Source organism: Gastrolobium bilobum, unplaced genomic scaffold (assembly GCF_033153095.1).
Source record: "Gastrolobium bilobum isolate Gb01-03AN ecotype WA unplaced genomic scaffold, APGP_CSIRO_Gbil_v1 utg22371, whole genome shotgun sequence".
Classification (NCBI taxonomy): domain Eukaryota; kingdom Viridiplantae; phylum Streptophyta; class Magnoliopsida; order Fabales; family Fabaceae; genus Gastrolobium; species Gastrolobium bilobum.
In genome coordinates this window covers 154,972-170,217 of record NW_026896417.1, presented here as the reverse complement: position 1 = coordinate 170,217, position 15,246 = coordinate 154,972, and positions in this window count along the sequence as shown.

Here is a 15,246-nt window from a genome sequence, read left to right as displayed (position 1 = left end):
AATTGTTTTTTGGTAAACAAAAATTATTTATTTATTTATATGTAGCCTGAAACAAAGAAAAAAAAGTAAGAGCTGCTTTGAAGCAATTGAATTCGCGAGGAATTGCATCGTAATTTAATATTTTAAAAATTAAATCAGAATAAAATATTGAATTTTATAATTAAATTAACAGAAAATTATTTCTCAATTAATGCAGATAAGTTATCTGCATTTACTCCCAAAACGGCATTGTTTTGAGATTGAAAGATAAAAGTTTATAATTATAAAGACTATAATAACTTTAAAATAAATTAAAATTACAAAAATATCATGATTTTCACCCTAACATGACGTCGTATGCAGTAACTGGAGAAAAGTGAACTCTTAAATTAAATAATATTTAAATTTAAAGCATAATCAATTTATGATTTTGACCGATTTAATTAATGGACAGGGTCTCATTTTTAAACATTGTACTTATTTGTCTCTTTCGTTTCAGCTGTTACCAGCTAGTTCCTGACTCCAACGTTTGATTTGAAATATTCTTCAAGAAATTGATTCTCTCATGTGAAAAAAAAATATGATATGGTTATATGGGAAGATCACAATCATACAAAGGTAAATCAACAGTTATGATTTCGTAACTACTTATTTTAACATTTTTTCTCTCCCCTCCTTTATTACTATTGATCCACCTTTATATGGTTATGATTTCTCACATGACATGGTCATGTGAATTTTCACATGAGAGGATCCAGATCCATTCTTCAATGAAATGTTGTGCATAACTGTAACTAGGGATGAAAGTGGGTTACGCTGAGCCAAGCTTTGCCTCGAAAAGCCCAAGCTTATGTCAAAAAATTTCAATTTGGCCTGCCCCAAGCCTAGTACGAGTCTAACTGTTAGCCTTACTTGGCCCGTTTATAAAAAACAAATGGCCTGGCCTAGCCCGTTAGCCTGTTAATTTTTAATTTCCAAGCAGAACCATGAAGCAACTTTACAAAATACTCAAATTCTGTTGCTAAATCAAAAATCATAAATTCAATGTCCAAACAGAATCATGAATCACAACAAAACTCATACAATCTGTATTTAAGTTACTTTCAAAAGCAAAATGCTCAAACTAAATAACATATATTTCATCAGAACCAACAAACAAATCCATACTATGTAAATTAAAATAACTACATGAATCCAACAAACACATCATGATACTAATAGTAAGTATAATCTCTCCTAAAAACCTTTTAATATATTCATATATACAATCTAACATGCTGAGATGTTGGTTCCTCCTAGATAATAAATAAAGTCAGATTTCTATTAAAATATAATCAAATATAATTAAGTTATAAATAATTGCAATTGATTAAATTTATATCTTTTTTTTTTCAAGGCATACTTATTATATTTTATTTTGGGTTTCGATTTTCTTATGCGGTAGGAAAATTTTTTCTCATGTTTAGACACATCTTATGTGGGGCCCACATCTATTAAAAAAATAAAAAAGTAAAAGAAAATATTGCACGAAAATCGAATGGTCACTAGTAGGAGAAAACAACTCTCCTACAACATGAGAAAATATTTTCCCTTTTATTTTATTTAAAATAAATAGTACAATATAGGTCGGCCTGTAGGCTTATAGGCCAGGCCTTTTCAAAGTGAGCCTACGGCCCTTTTATTAAACAAGTTTTTTCAAGGCCCAAGCCCAGTCTATTTTACGAAATATACTAGGTAAGGTTTGGCCTGACATAGGCCGAGCCGTAGGCCCCTGTGGGCTGGCCCGGCCCAGTTTCACCCCTAACTATAACCCAATCTACAGTTTAGAGTTACGTGTCCATTGGTGTTTTCAACTTTTAAGCAAATGAGTTGGATTGAGGTTCTCAACGTCACCATTAGCATTCCATGTAATTATTTTGGAAAAATATTTTCAATATTACTTTTTATAAAAGAAATATAAATATTATTAATATAATCTCAATAAAAAATTTAAACTTGTTGGTTTTAGTTAAGTCTGATACTCTATTTCTCTTCACTTTTAACCTAAACATGATCCATGATTATCTCATTTTCAGAGTTCTTGCTTTGTTTCTCGTACACTTTTTTGTGTATGGATGCAACGTCAATGCATGAAATCATACAGAAATCGATCACAATAGTATACTTGGTTTGTCCTCAACCACGTCACTTCGGGTGAAAGATATAAGGGTGATATGTTTCATCTTGCTTAAACCTTGGCTACTGGCATTTTGTGCACACTACTTCCTAGGAGCAGACAGATTTTCTATAAACATAGTTGCAACGGTTCCATAATATCAGTATAGTGTTCAGTAAGTGTTAAGCAGGGTAAAAGTATACAATTGTAGGAAAGATAGTTACATTGTAGCTGATGTGGCAACCACACATGGCTAATTAGTTAGGAGATTGGTTATTAATAGGATCTGTAATAAAAAGGAGAAACTTCATAGCTGAATACTTATCTGATCATTGTTAATGAAATTCACTTTTATGTTACTGTATTCTCTGTTTTTCTCTCTTTCATTCTTGATTTCTAGCTAAGCTTTAGATAAGGAACTCAATTCTTATCATTGGTGCTTTTATCTTCTTGACCTTAGGAATCAATTCAAGATGCGTATTCAAGAGTTGGTCGAGGTATGGGAAATCGTATTCTCCATCAAAAAATAAAAAAATATTCTGATAACAGTACATAATCGATTGACATTGCAATTGCAAGCAACGCCACTGACATACGTAGCGCGCATATGCTATCGACTCCATTTCTCTCCACCACTGACATAGCGTGTGTCTGCTGTCGACTCTATTTCTCTCCACTTTTCACCAAATATGATCCATATTAATCCTATTTTTAGTATGTTTGCTTTGTTTCTCATACATTTGTTGGTGTATGGACTCAACATACTGGTGTGGGAGAATATTGGAATTGATCACAATAACATACTTGGTTCGTCATTTTGAATGGAAGATGAAGGGATGATATTTGGCATCTTGTCTGCACCTTGGGTACTGGCATTTTTTGCATACATACTCCAAGGAGCAGCCCATCTGATTCCTCTACTTCTACTTGGGGTAAATTACTATTTGTTTTTTGCTTTGTGAATTTGTATTTTTTTGCCATTTTTGGGTTTTGTTTGAATACCCAGTCTCCAAGCCAATAATGGGGGTCATCTAAGCGTCGATGAAGGTGAAAATGATAACAAAAAATATGTTCACTACATCCCAGAACAAGAGGAAGCTCTTGAGAGAGTTTATCATGATTGTCCCATACCCAGTTCCATGAAACATTAACAAATAATCAGAGTGTTCCCCATTCTCTCTAATATTGAGCCTACGCAGATCAAGGTTTGGTTCCAAAACATAAGGTAGTTATCTATTCTTTCTTTCTTTTTTCTTCAACTCATTCCTTGTTCTAGTTCTCTTTCTTGCTTTGTTTACTTTTACTTTTAATTTGTTTTTGGATTATGTTGCAATGATTAAGAGTGATGATTTTTTCGGTTTAGTTCTTTGTTTTTACATATGCAATGACAAGCAGAAAAAAGAAGCTTCATGGCTTCATGGTGTAAACAGGAAGCTAATAGAAATGAATATACTGCTAATAGAATAAAATGAGAGGTTGCAAAAGCAAGTGTCACACCTCGTCTATGAGAACACCTTTTTCGCCAACAAACCTAGAATGTAATAATAAATGGGGAATACAAGTCTCATGTTGCAAACTATAACACCTCGTATTTCTTAAACATGTATTTATATATTAAATATGGATTAAATGGTAGAATTAGTGAAAATCCTGAAATTAGGGTTAAAATACAAAGGAAGGGTAAAATGGTAAATTGCCAAACACGTAACCCTAGGAAAGTAAAATTGAGTAGGTCTCAAATGTGAAAACTAACCCTGGAAATGCATTCATAACGAAAAATTGAGTGGTTAGGTAAGTTTCTGAAAATTTGATGAATAGTGTTTTTATTGGGTCAAAATATCGCGGTACAGTTGCACCGTAAAGCGTGCCGAATGAATTTTGAGCTCTAGGTTTGGATATAAGTTATAAATGGTACAGAGGACTAGAAAATATGATTTCTGGTGAAAATTGATGGAAATTAGAGTGTTTGGGAAAGCGTTCCCGCAACGCGCATAACAGCTTAAAACTGTGATTTCTCTAAACGACCGGAAAACTCTGGATTCATCTGATCAAGGACAATTAAAGGACATTGGTTAATGTTAAAAGTTGGAGTTTTTAAATAGTTTATAAAATTCTGGACGTTTAGTGGAATAAGCGGGAGATTCGAATTAATTTGAATCGCGTGAGGTGGCGGTGTGACCCACCCCACTTAAGTGAGCTTAAGAGACCTAAGCCCAACCACTATTCATCATCACCCTCACTCATTCTTTCTCATCAACCCGCAGCTCCCCCCCTTCATGGCCAAGTTTGCTTGAATTTTTGTCCTCCTTCAAACTCACTGAAATCCAACAAAATTTGTCATCAAACTTTAAGTAGAGAACCTTCCAAATACAACCATGGTATTCTTGGAGCTTGAAACTCACTAAATTTGGAGAAATTCCACATCTAAGTCCGGGGCATTGAAGAAATTTTGGAGTTCTTGAGTTGTTTGATCAAGTCATTGCTTGGGTATCACTTGGAGGAGTCCTAGGCCTAGCTTGTGGATAAGTTTCAACTCATTCCATTGGTTGAATGTGTTGATTCAAATTTGGTGACCTAGAGCTAGTTTGCATGAATTGATGTAGTTAGAGAGCTCAAATTGAAATCGTGTATTAGATGAAAGTGACTTAGAATGATATTTTAGAGTGATAGAAACCATAAAAATTGTTGAGAAATTATTTGGTAACTTAGGCAAATTTGATGATAATGTTCATGACTTTGTGAAATGGCTTGGTGGTATGATTGTGTAATTGAGTTATGGAGTATTTGTATGGGTTAATTATAGGATTGTAGGGTGTGTGGAAGTGTTGAATTGAATTGAAAATCTTGGTGTATGATTCCATGAACAATTCGGCCATGTGAGGGCATGTGGGGTTTGATGATGTAAAAATTGTATAATTGATGTTGTATGGTTGTGAATGGTGTTTAAAAGGGTTGTATGTTGGTGTGGATGCATTGGATTGGAAGGAAAAATATTTGGAGTGTGTGAGTGGGTGCATTCGACCATTTAAGGGAAATTAAGGAAAATTGGTACTATAATGGTATTACATGGAACTTGGGACTTAAATGGGTGTTGTGGTAAGTTTGTGAAGGCATAGGAACTTTGAAATAAAATTAAGAAAATTGGTTGGTAATTTTTGGCAATATGGCTGAATCTTGTATTGTGTGGGGCGGGGGGTGGACTTTGGTGCTTATAATCTTGTTTGGTTGCACCTTGTATTTATGATCCTCGTGTGATCATTGTAGGTTGCCTCCCACGGACGTAAATTCGGAGCTTTGAGCTTGGTGGGTTGCCTTTGGTCCTTGACTAAAGGGATTGTGGTAAGTTGTTACGAAAATATGCATGTGCACTTGGATAAGCATGTATATGTCTTGGTTAATTGTAATTGTAATGGAAATGGACTATGTGTAGGCATTTCTCGTGAACCAAGCTCGGTGGTACTGTGAATTGGAGCTACCAAGTGAAGGAAGATTTTATCAAGTAATCCCTTGGTACTGGGGCTTAGTCCCCGTGTGTGCTCCACATGCCCCTTGAGGGTAGTGGTTGGAGGTGTATGTTGGTAATATAGTATAACATGTTCATGCATTATTGTATGTATAGTGGTACATAGGATGTACCGTGTCTCTGGCCAGTAGACTGTTGCCTTCGGGCGTTACGGACTTCCACTGGATAGGTCTCCATGAGGGAGTTTCAGTTGACCTGGGATCATGATGTGTTATCCGTTGAGGAGAACACTAGGAAAGTCTCGGGTGTATATGGATGGAGGGTGCCTTGGTTGATGTTCTGGGAACACTTTCTTGGATGAGAACCCGTAGGCTATATGCCGAGGCCAATAGGCCAGAAGTTGCGTGGCTTTGGCATTGACCATTCCAACTTCCTCGTGTTTTACTCCACATGCTTCCCTACTTCACTAAATCCCTTACTTTATCTCTTTTTGAATGTTGTGGTATATTGTTAATGTACATCTGAGTGAGCCATTGGGAGGAGTAATCTCCAGAACCTCTGGGTTACTGAGATATATTATTATATCTCACCCTGTTTTGGAGACTTTATTTCAGGTAGTGGCAGTGGAACGGCGGGCAAGAGGCCTGTAGGATGAGCATGAGAGCTTAGAGCATATTTTGCATTTTTTGGCCATTTGGCCTAGGTTAGACTTAGGACATGAACATTGTATGTGATCTAGGATTATTCATATTTCCATCTTTGCTCATGTCGTATTTTGTCTAAGTTTAGTTATTATTTCTCATGGGTTATTTTGGAGGATTCATTATGTACATTTGAAGGATTATTGTAATTGTTGTAAATGGAGAATTGTAATTTGAAATATTGAGACCTTGTGTAATATTGAAGCATGCTATATGATGAAAGGGAAATATGCCTATTTTAGTTAATGAATTATGTGTATGTTTAAAGAATGCATGCAAATGGATCAAAGTGATTGTAATGTTTTAAGTTTTATAAATTGAGGAATGAATTGCAAAGTAAGCATGTATTATGTATATTGAGTAAATGGATATAAATTGTGAAGATTTGTAAGAGCACCAAGGAATTGCTAGTCCTTGAGTACCACCCATGTCTATTAGGTACCCTTGATGATAGATAGCACATTTTTACAAAAGTGGGATATGTTGGAAAAATAAAAGAGGTGCTGGCGAAATTGACAGATTTTGAGTGAACTTTGGGAGAGCACATCTCCCTCCATAGAAGTACAATATAGATGTGCCATACACCATTTTGAATATTGAGATGTCAACTACCTTGTGTCAAAATTTGAGAACCATAGGAGTAGTACGCTGCCCTGTAGAAGCCAGTGAACATAGACTGCCCAGAAATCCCCTGCACTTGGGGCTGTCTGGACCGGTTTTTGGGAAAATTATTCCCGCCTAAATTCTTGGTAAAATTAGGTGCGTGATATGTCAAATTGAATATTGAGGTGTCTAGTTTTCTGTATAAAAATTTGAGATCAATTGGTTCAGTGTTTTGTCTGTAATCGTGCAAAGAGTGAGGGCTGTTTGGAGCCCTGTTTGAAGTTGGCTGGCAGAATTGCTTGTCCAAATTAAAACGGTGATATCCGGAGCAAACAAGAACTTTTTGGAGCGTGTGATAGCTTTTTAGAAAGATAATTAAGTCTAGAATAACATACTAAAAGATAAGAGGTGCGCAACAAGCGGATTTTCTGATGTATCCAAAATACCGAACCATGTTCGGATAGGAAAAAACCATAAAAGTGAGATTTTGGCTAAGTGGGTTTATGGGAACCCCTTAGTGACTTGAGAGAAGTATTATATGATATTTAGGAATTTTTTTATTATTCCGTAATTAATTTTCAGTCACTGTCACAACTTTTATTCATTACGCTTTATTATTGTTTTAAATGCTCGCGTAATGAAAAGGAAAAAGTTTACTCGCACTTTTATAAATGAATTGTTGTGATTGTAACTGCGCTTAATATCATAATCAATGTTAACAATATCAGTACGTAACAGGCTGTTACTCAAATCAATTGAATCTGTGGTGAAATAATAGTATATGTTTTTGTTCATGTCTCACTTCATAGTCAATGTTTTTGATAAGCTTGTTTTGTGCTATCATAGTTACATGTGATTGGTCCCTTTCACCCCTTGTTAATTGCTATGTCTTATCCAGATATTATAGTTAATAAATTATATAAGTCTTATCTTCCCCTTATGTAATTTATACCCTAATATTTACGATATTTCTTTTCAAAGAATTTATAAATAGTTAAATTTTTATTCTAATTGTAAATATAGGGGTGTTCGCGATCTAGATTGGATCAATTTTGAAGAAAAAATGATCTAATCCAATCCCTTCAGTTTGATCATTTAATCATCTATTCAGTTTGGATTAGACAGGTTTTTGATTTTTCGAAAAGCCTAAAATTTAGCCATTTAAATCACTAGGTATATCAAAATAAAAACCAAACAAATTTACAAACCACTGAAAAACTCAAGTCTTCAAATTAAAACAAGTCTTAAAACTCATGAAGAGTTAAAACTCATGAAGAGTTCAAGTATACAAGATAACAAGATTCCAAACCATTTCTCAAAAATAATAATACATAATACATTGAATCGGTTTTAAACAACAAAACCGAACACTGATCCAATTTAATTAAAATAATTTGTTTTTTATTTTTATTTTTTTGATTTTCAGTTAATTCAATTTTCTATTTTTCGGTTCGGTCACTACAGTTTGATCAGTTTGGATCAGATGATGAACTCGCCTAATAAATCGTGTCAAGAGCCGACATGATTAAATGGTCATAAGTTTGATCATCACTGTCCCAATTTTATTAATAAAAATAATTTAATATTATGAAATTTCTTAGTATAAATAGTCTGGATCTGATGCATCATCACCCTTCAAGTTCAATAAACTCTCGCGTAAAGGGTTGTGTTAGAAAAATATAAAAATTATCAATATAACCTCGCCTAACTGTTTAAGATTTTGGGTGAATTGATTCTTTACTACTTTTATATTGAATATCTGTATATTATTTATGAAAAATAGAAATCATTAAAGCACTTATTATTATTTATCTAATTTACTTCTTTATAACTAATGATATATGAATTTCACTTTTTACCACTTTATATATCACTAGAAATATACTCTTAATTTGGGCAGTCGTAACATATTCTGACATAGGTTGTGTTTTGGATGGCCCCAACCGGTTGGCCCACTAAGGCAGGCCTAATTCCCCCTCCACTTATCCACATCAGCCCTGCTGACCAGAACTTGCCAACTCTGCCCCTTTTTTGTCCCCACATGAAATATTCCCCAACGTAGGACACCAAAATATCATACATTGGGATGCTACCTTCCTTTGGTAGCCCTCTCAGATCCCTTAAATAGGTATTTTCCATTCACAGCTACAGCAGCAGTGACTGCCACCAGCATAGCAGGAACTGCAAAGGTGTTGCAGCAGCAATGCCAGGTGCCTTTGACACTTTCCAAGGAGAGTTGACTTGGCTCGCTCTCCCATGCGATCAAGACATGCTCTCCCCTTATAAATAACCCATCCATCACCAAGCAAAGGGATGGAATCCTTATGTGTCGTTACCCTATTGATTTTAAGAGCCCACACTGCAACTCAACACATACACACCCTTTTTACTATTAAGCACCATATCTGGGACGTCATTGTCTAGTGTAAACACTAATATTTGTCCATTTCTTTTTTATTTCTGACTTTATTTAATAGTTTTTTTCTTTACTTAAAAAGAGAAAGAAGTAAGCAATATTACAGAGAGGAAAGAAGGACAGCGACAAGTCTTGGGGTCAAAGATCTTTTTCTAGGTGAGAGATCAGGCTACCAGTTAGTAAGACAAAAACCTTCAATGCTGAAGCTGCAAATAGATATTGGGAAAATGAAAAGACAGAAAAGAGCTTTCGAGGACTATCACCAAAATGAAGAGTCCAAATGGCATCCCTATTACATTACCCGAGGCTGCATCACTTCATGTTCTCAGAGCAGGTATATTGGGTTATAAAGAATACATTTCAACAGTAAGCAAAGGAGGGGGGAAGCCAAAAAGTCAAAGGAAAAGGTAGAAAAGATCGACCCACTCTTCCATCCTTCACAAGATCCTCCCTCAATCCCACCATCATCTTCACCGTTGAAATACCAAAAACCTCAGAACATTTCCAAGCATCAAGAAAAAAAAATCTGGGAAAGAAAAGAATAGGAACTAGAAGAAAAAAAAACCCCAAGTTACCTTTGAACCCAAAGACACCTGGAACCCAAAAATCCAACATAGCAAACACAGTGAATGCGTGACACCAACCGGAGCACCACCACTTTACCACCACGCTTGCAACTTCGACGACTGGTCCTAGTCACCGTGCGCTATTGCACTGCAACCACCAATTACCAATCGGCCATTACATGGCTCTTGGAGAAAGAGAGGAAAGTCATCGGTGACTGTTGTCATCGCCTCACCATCAGACCACCAGGAGCCCCACCGTTGCACCATAGGCTCCGCTCCAGCACATCAAAGCTCTCCTCGCAGTCTTTCCACAACGATAACTGTGGGCATTTTATTACTTCAAACAACAAGAGTTTTATTAACTATTCTTTAACTCTACTTCATTATTATAATATTATTTCAACTTTTTTGTTTTATGTATTTTGGTAGCTATGGTATGTTTTATTAGTTAAAAGTGGTCCGAAGGTGTCATGACCATTACATGGTTCTGAAAAATGAACTTGTGGGCCCATATGTTTGCTTCCTTTTTTATTGAAACCCACCATGTATAATTGTATACCTAATTTTACATTTGTTTATTGGTAAAAATGATGGCACCTACGAATTACATCCTACAATGTAAATGGGTTAGCTTTTTGTTTTTTATTTTTTTTTATTTTTTTTAAGTTTACATGTTAAAATGAAGGGAAAACATTTTCTCCTACTAAAGACTCATAGTATAAGTGGGGCCTACAAAAAAGTGGAGAGAAAAAAATGCAAGGTGGGACCCATTTATGCTATGAGTCACTAGTAAGAGAAAAATTTTCTCCTTGGAGAAAATGTTTCCCTAAAATGAATTATGTTGAGTCATAAATGATTAATAAAATAATAATAAATGTTAGTTTTGAATTTTATTAATAAAATAAAGAATCAAAAGTGCTATACTTGGTGCTAGAAAAGTCTCACAGACATGTTATGGTCATGTGAGTTTTTATTGATAAAATAATAAATTTAAGGGACAAGTGTGTGTCCTTTAAAAATACATAGATGTCATTATAAGAGAAAGTTAGACACAAAAAGGTGGGACCCACATTTTTTTTCTTTCTGTTTTATATTTTTCAGTAGGACCCACACCTTTAAAAGGACACACCGTTTTTCCTAAATTTAAAGTATCATTCTCAGGCACGAATAAGTCCCACGTACATATGCACCTGAACAACAGTCATTCAAATTTGGTTTTTATGCTCTTGCATAGGATAATATTAGTTGTCTGGTCATGCCATAAATCATCTATAGCTGAGCCAAATATTTTGTGATTTCTTCTACTAGAACGGTAAAACATCCCACACATCATTACCTTTCATCAATCCATTGGCTTTATTTTTTATTATTATTATTCAGTATCATTTGCAGATCGCTATGAGGTGTAAGTAATTTAGATGGAGGTTAATTGAGACATGGTACTGTTATCACACAGTTAGCATTTCAGATGTATTGTTTGAGTTAATTACCAAAAAAAGTAATGTTAAAAAATGGGAAAACAAATTTATCAATATTTTGAAATAAAAATTAACATTAAAATTATGTTATTGGGGTAATTTAGTCGTGACGGTTTGTTAACCCCGTATATTTTATTTTGGTTCATTTTAGCCGTGACGGCTTGGTGATTCAAAATTTATTGTAAAATTTATAATAATAAAAAATAGTAACGAAAAATTTATTTTTAAAAGGGTTAGTTGAGTTGAGACAGCTTGTTAATCCCGTAGTCTTTTGAATCATTTTAGCCGTGACGACTTGATGATTTAAAAATTATTGTAAAATTGTGAGGTATCAGATGCATACACAAAGGAGGAAGGAAACAGAAAGAGAACACGATGGATTAGTAAAATTGTATTGAATGAATTGATATTACATTGAGAGGTATCAGTCTTTATATGTAAAGTAAGGCTGATGTAACTAAAGTTTGTTAGAGAACAATTGACATTTACAAAGTCTGTTAGTCTGTTAGTTTCACTACTCTATCATCCCCCCGCAAGCTTAGCAGGCGAATGAGATGAGATACGAAGCTTGGTACGAAATTCAATAAACTTGCAGTTAGAAACTGGCTTGGTTAAACCATCAGCAATTTGGTGGAGTGCTGGCATATGATAAATGAGTATTTCCTTAGCAAGTACTTTTTCTCTGACAAAGAACAAATCCATCTCGAAGTGTTTAGTTCTTGAATGGAATAAGGGATTGGCAGACAACAACACTGCACTGAGGTTGTCACTATAAATAATTGGTGGCTTGGGGATCAGTATGTGTAATTCAGGCAGCAAAGAATGAAACCAAGTCAGTTCGGTGATTGTAGCAGCAAGACATCTGTACTTTGCTTCTGTGCTAGACATGTTAACCACATGTTGCTTTTTAGACCAGGAGACCAAATTGTCGCCAAGATAGATGCAAAATCCAGATATGGACCTTCAATTATCAGGATCAGATCCCTAATCAGAGTCACAATATGCTATCAAATGGGAATGAGATGAAGGAGTGAACTTGAGACCATGAGATATTGTACCACTAAGGTATCTGAGAATGCGTTTTACTGCTGTCCAATGAGAATCAAGAGGATTGTGCATGAACTGGCATACTTTGTTAACACAATAAGAAATTTCCTGTCGAGTTATGGTAGCATACTATAGTGCACCAACTACAGATCGATAGAGGGATGGATCATGAAAAGGAGACCCATTGGTAGATAAGAGCTTCAAACCAGAAATCATTGGTGATGGCATTGGCTTGCAATTTGCCATATTAGCCTTATTTAAGAGATCAGAAATGTATTTGAACTGGTTTAAAAGAATGTGACCAGTGGGAAGTTTATGAGCTTCAATTCCAAGAAAGTAGTGGATGTGCCCCATGTCTTTGAGAGCAAAGGTAGTGTTGAGAGACTGGATGAGGGCCTTGATTGCTGAAGAGCAGGATCTAATGATGAGAATATCATCCACGTAAACCAGAACATATAAAGTGGCATTGGGAGTATATGACACAAATAAGGAACTATCATATTTAGTTGCCATGAAGCCAAGCTTGATGAGAGTTGAATTAAGTTTCTCAAACCATGCTCGAGTTGCCTGTTTTAGGCCATATAGAGCTTTTGTTAATCGACCGATAAGAGCTTTATTACTAACCACAAATCCTGGGGGCTGCTCCATAAACACCTCTTCAGTTAGGTCCCCATTTAGAAAGACGTTGTTGACATCAACTTGATGGATTGGTCAATGCTTAAAGAATGTCAAGCTGAAGACCACTCTAATGGTAGTTGGCTTTACTATAGGGCTACATTTTTCTGCATAATCGAATCTTGGCTGCTGATGAAAGCCTTTTGCAACAAGGCAAGCCTTATGTTTGAGGATGCTGCTAACTAGTTTATATTTAGCGCGAAATACCCACTTGCACCCAATGGGTGATCTGTTAGGAGGTAAGGATTCTAGTCTCCAAGTGTTGTTCTTCATCAATGCATTGTATTCTTCATGCATCGTAGCAAGCCAGTGAGGTTGTTACATAGCTTGAGCAGCTATTGTTTGTTTTAAAGACGTTGTTAGAGCTTTTCGTTTGAACACTTTAGCTTTGGCACATGTGATCATTGGGGGAGTGTTTGTGTTTGTAGCAGTGGCATCATTATTGTTTGACATGTGAGGAGAGACAGTAATAGATGGCACAAGAAAATTTTCATTGTTAATAGAACTAGTTGACAAAGTGTTAGCATTATGATCACTTGATTCTTGATGAGTGGGGAGATTGCAGATTTGTTGAATGATGGGAATAGGTAGAGTGAATGACATAGTGGGTGGAGTTGATGTTTGAGTGGATGTATGTTTGGATGCAACAAAAGGGAATAATGATTCATCAAAAAGAACATGTCTGAAAATAATTATACGACCTGATGAGTTAAGGCATTTGTAGCCTTTGTGATGAGGGTTATACCCCAGAAATGTACACTTAACAAGTCTATAATCTAGTTTGTGAGAATGATATGGTCTGTTGTAAGGATAACATGCACATCCAAAAGTTTTAAGGTAAGAGTAATTTGGATATTTTTGGAATAGAATCTGGTAGGGTGACTTGTTTTGTAGAGTTGGTGATGGTAGAAGATTAATTATGAAGGTGGCAGTAAGGAAAGCATCCTCTCAATATTGAGTGGGTGTGGATGAGGCAGCCATAAGTGCTAGTCCTGTTTCAACAACATGTCTATATTTTCTTTCAGCAATTCCATTTTGTTGATGAATGTAAGGGCAGGAAAATCTATGAGTAATGCTATGTTCTTTTAGAAATGGGGTGAGTTTGAGATACTCTTTACCATTATCAGTTTGGAGTATTTTGATTTTGGCATCAAATTGTAATTCAGCCACGGTTTTGAATTGAGTGAAGATGGTGAATGTTTGGGATTTGATTTGTAAGGGAAATGACCAAGTGTATCTATTGTATGCATCAATGAAGCTGATATAATCGAGATCCAAGAGTACTTTGGATAGCAACAGGTCCCCAAATGTCAGAGACAACTAACTCAAGAGGTTTATTATATATTGTATTTGAATTAGTAAATGGAAGTTGGTGCATTTTGGCTAAACAACAAGCTTTACAAAGAGCATGATCTGTATTGTTTTGAAATGGAATTGTACATTGTTCAAGGACTCACTTTATAGTTTTCAGGGCAGCATGCCCCAATCGACCATGCCAAAGATCTAAGGTAGATGACATACTCCTTTTTATAGATATGTTTGAAGGATTAGACTGACTAGATACATTGAAAATTGAACAAGAACTATTTTGGGAATTAAAGTGACTCGAAACATTAAATGCAGAACAAGGAAATTGTGTTGAGTGCTTAGATTCCTTTGATAATTTGGGAACTCTAGCACCTTCAAAAGTATACAATTCATTCTTAACCTTGCCTTGGAGAATAATCTCCTTGGTAACCTGTGACTTAACAAAACAAACATTAGCATGGAATTCGAAGAAGACTCTATTTTCTTTTGCAAATTGAGAGACACTGATCAGATTCTTGGACAGATTTGGGACATGAAGTAAATTTGCCAATGTAAAGGATAAAGAATCAGATTTAAGAATAGAGTAACCAATGTGCTTTATTTGTATACCTGAACCATTACCTATCTTTACAGTTTTTCGGCTTGTGTAAGGTGCTTTGGTGATAAGGTCTGAAGCGTCTGGTGTAAAGTGATTAGTAGCACCAGAATCAGGATACCATATGGGATCAAAGATTGAGAAGAATTCTGAGGAATCATCATTTTGCGAAGCACTTGAGCTTGCTACTGTTACATTTGCTTGATGATGAGGCTGCATTTCCGGAGTTATTCACTTGCTGCTCAAAAGGATTTGGAAAG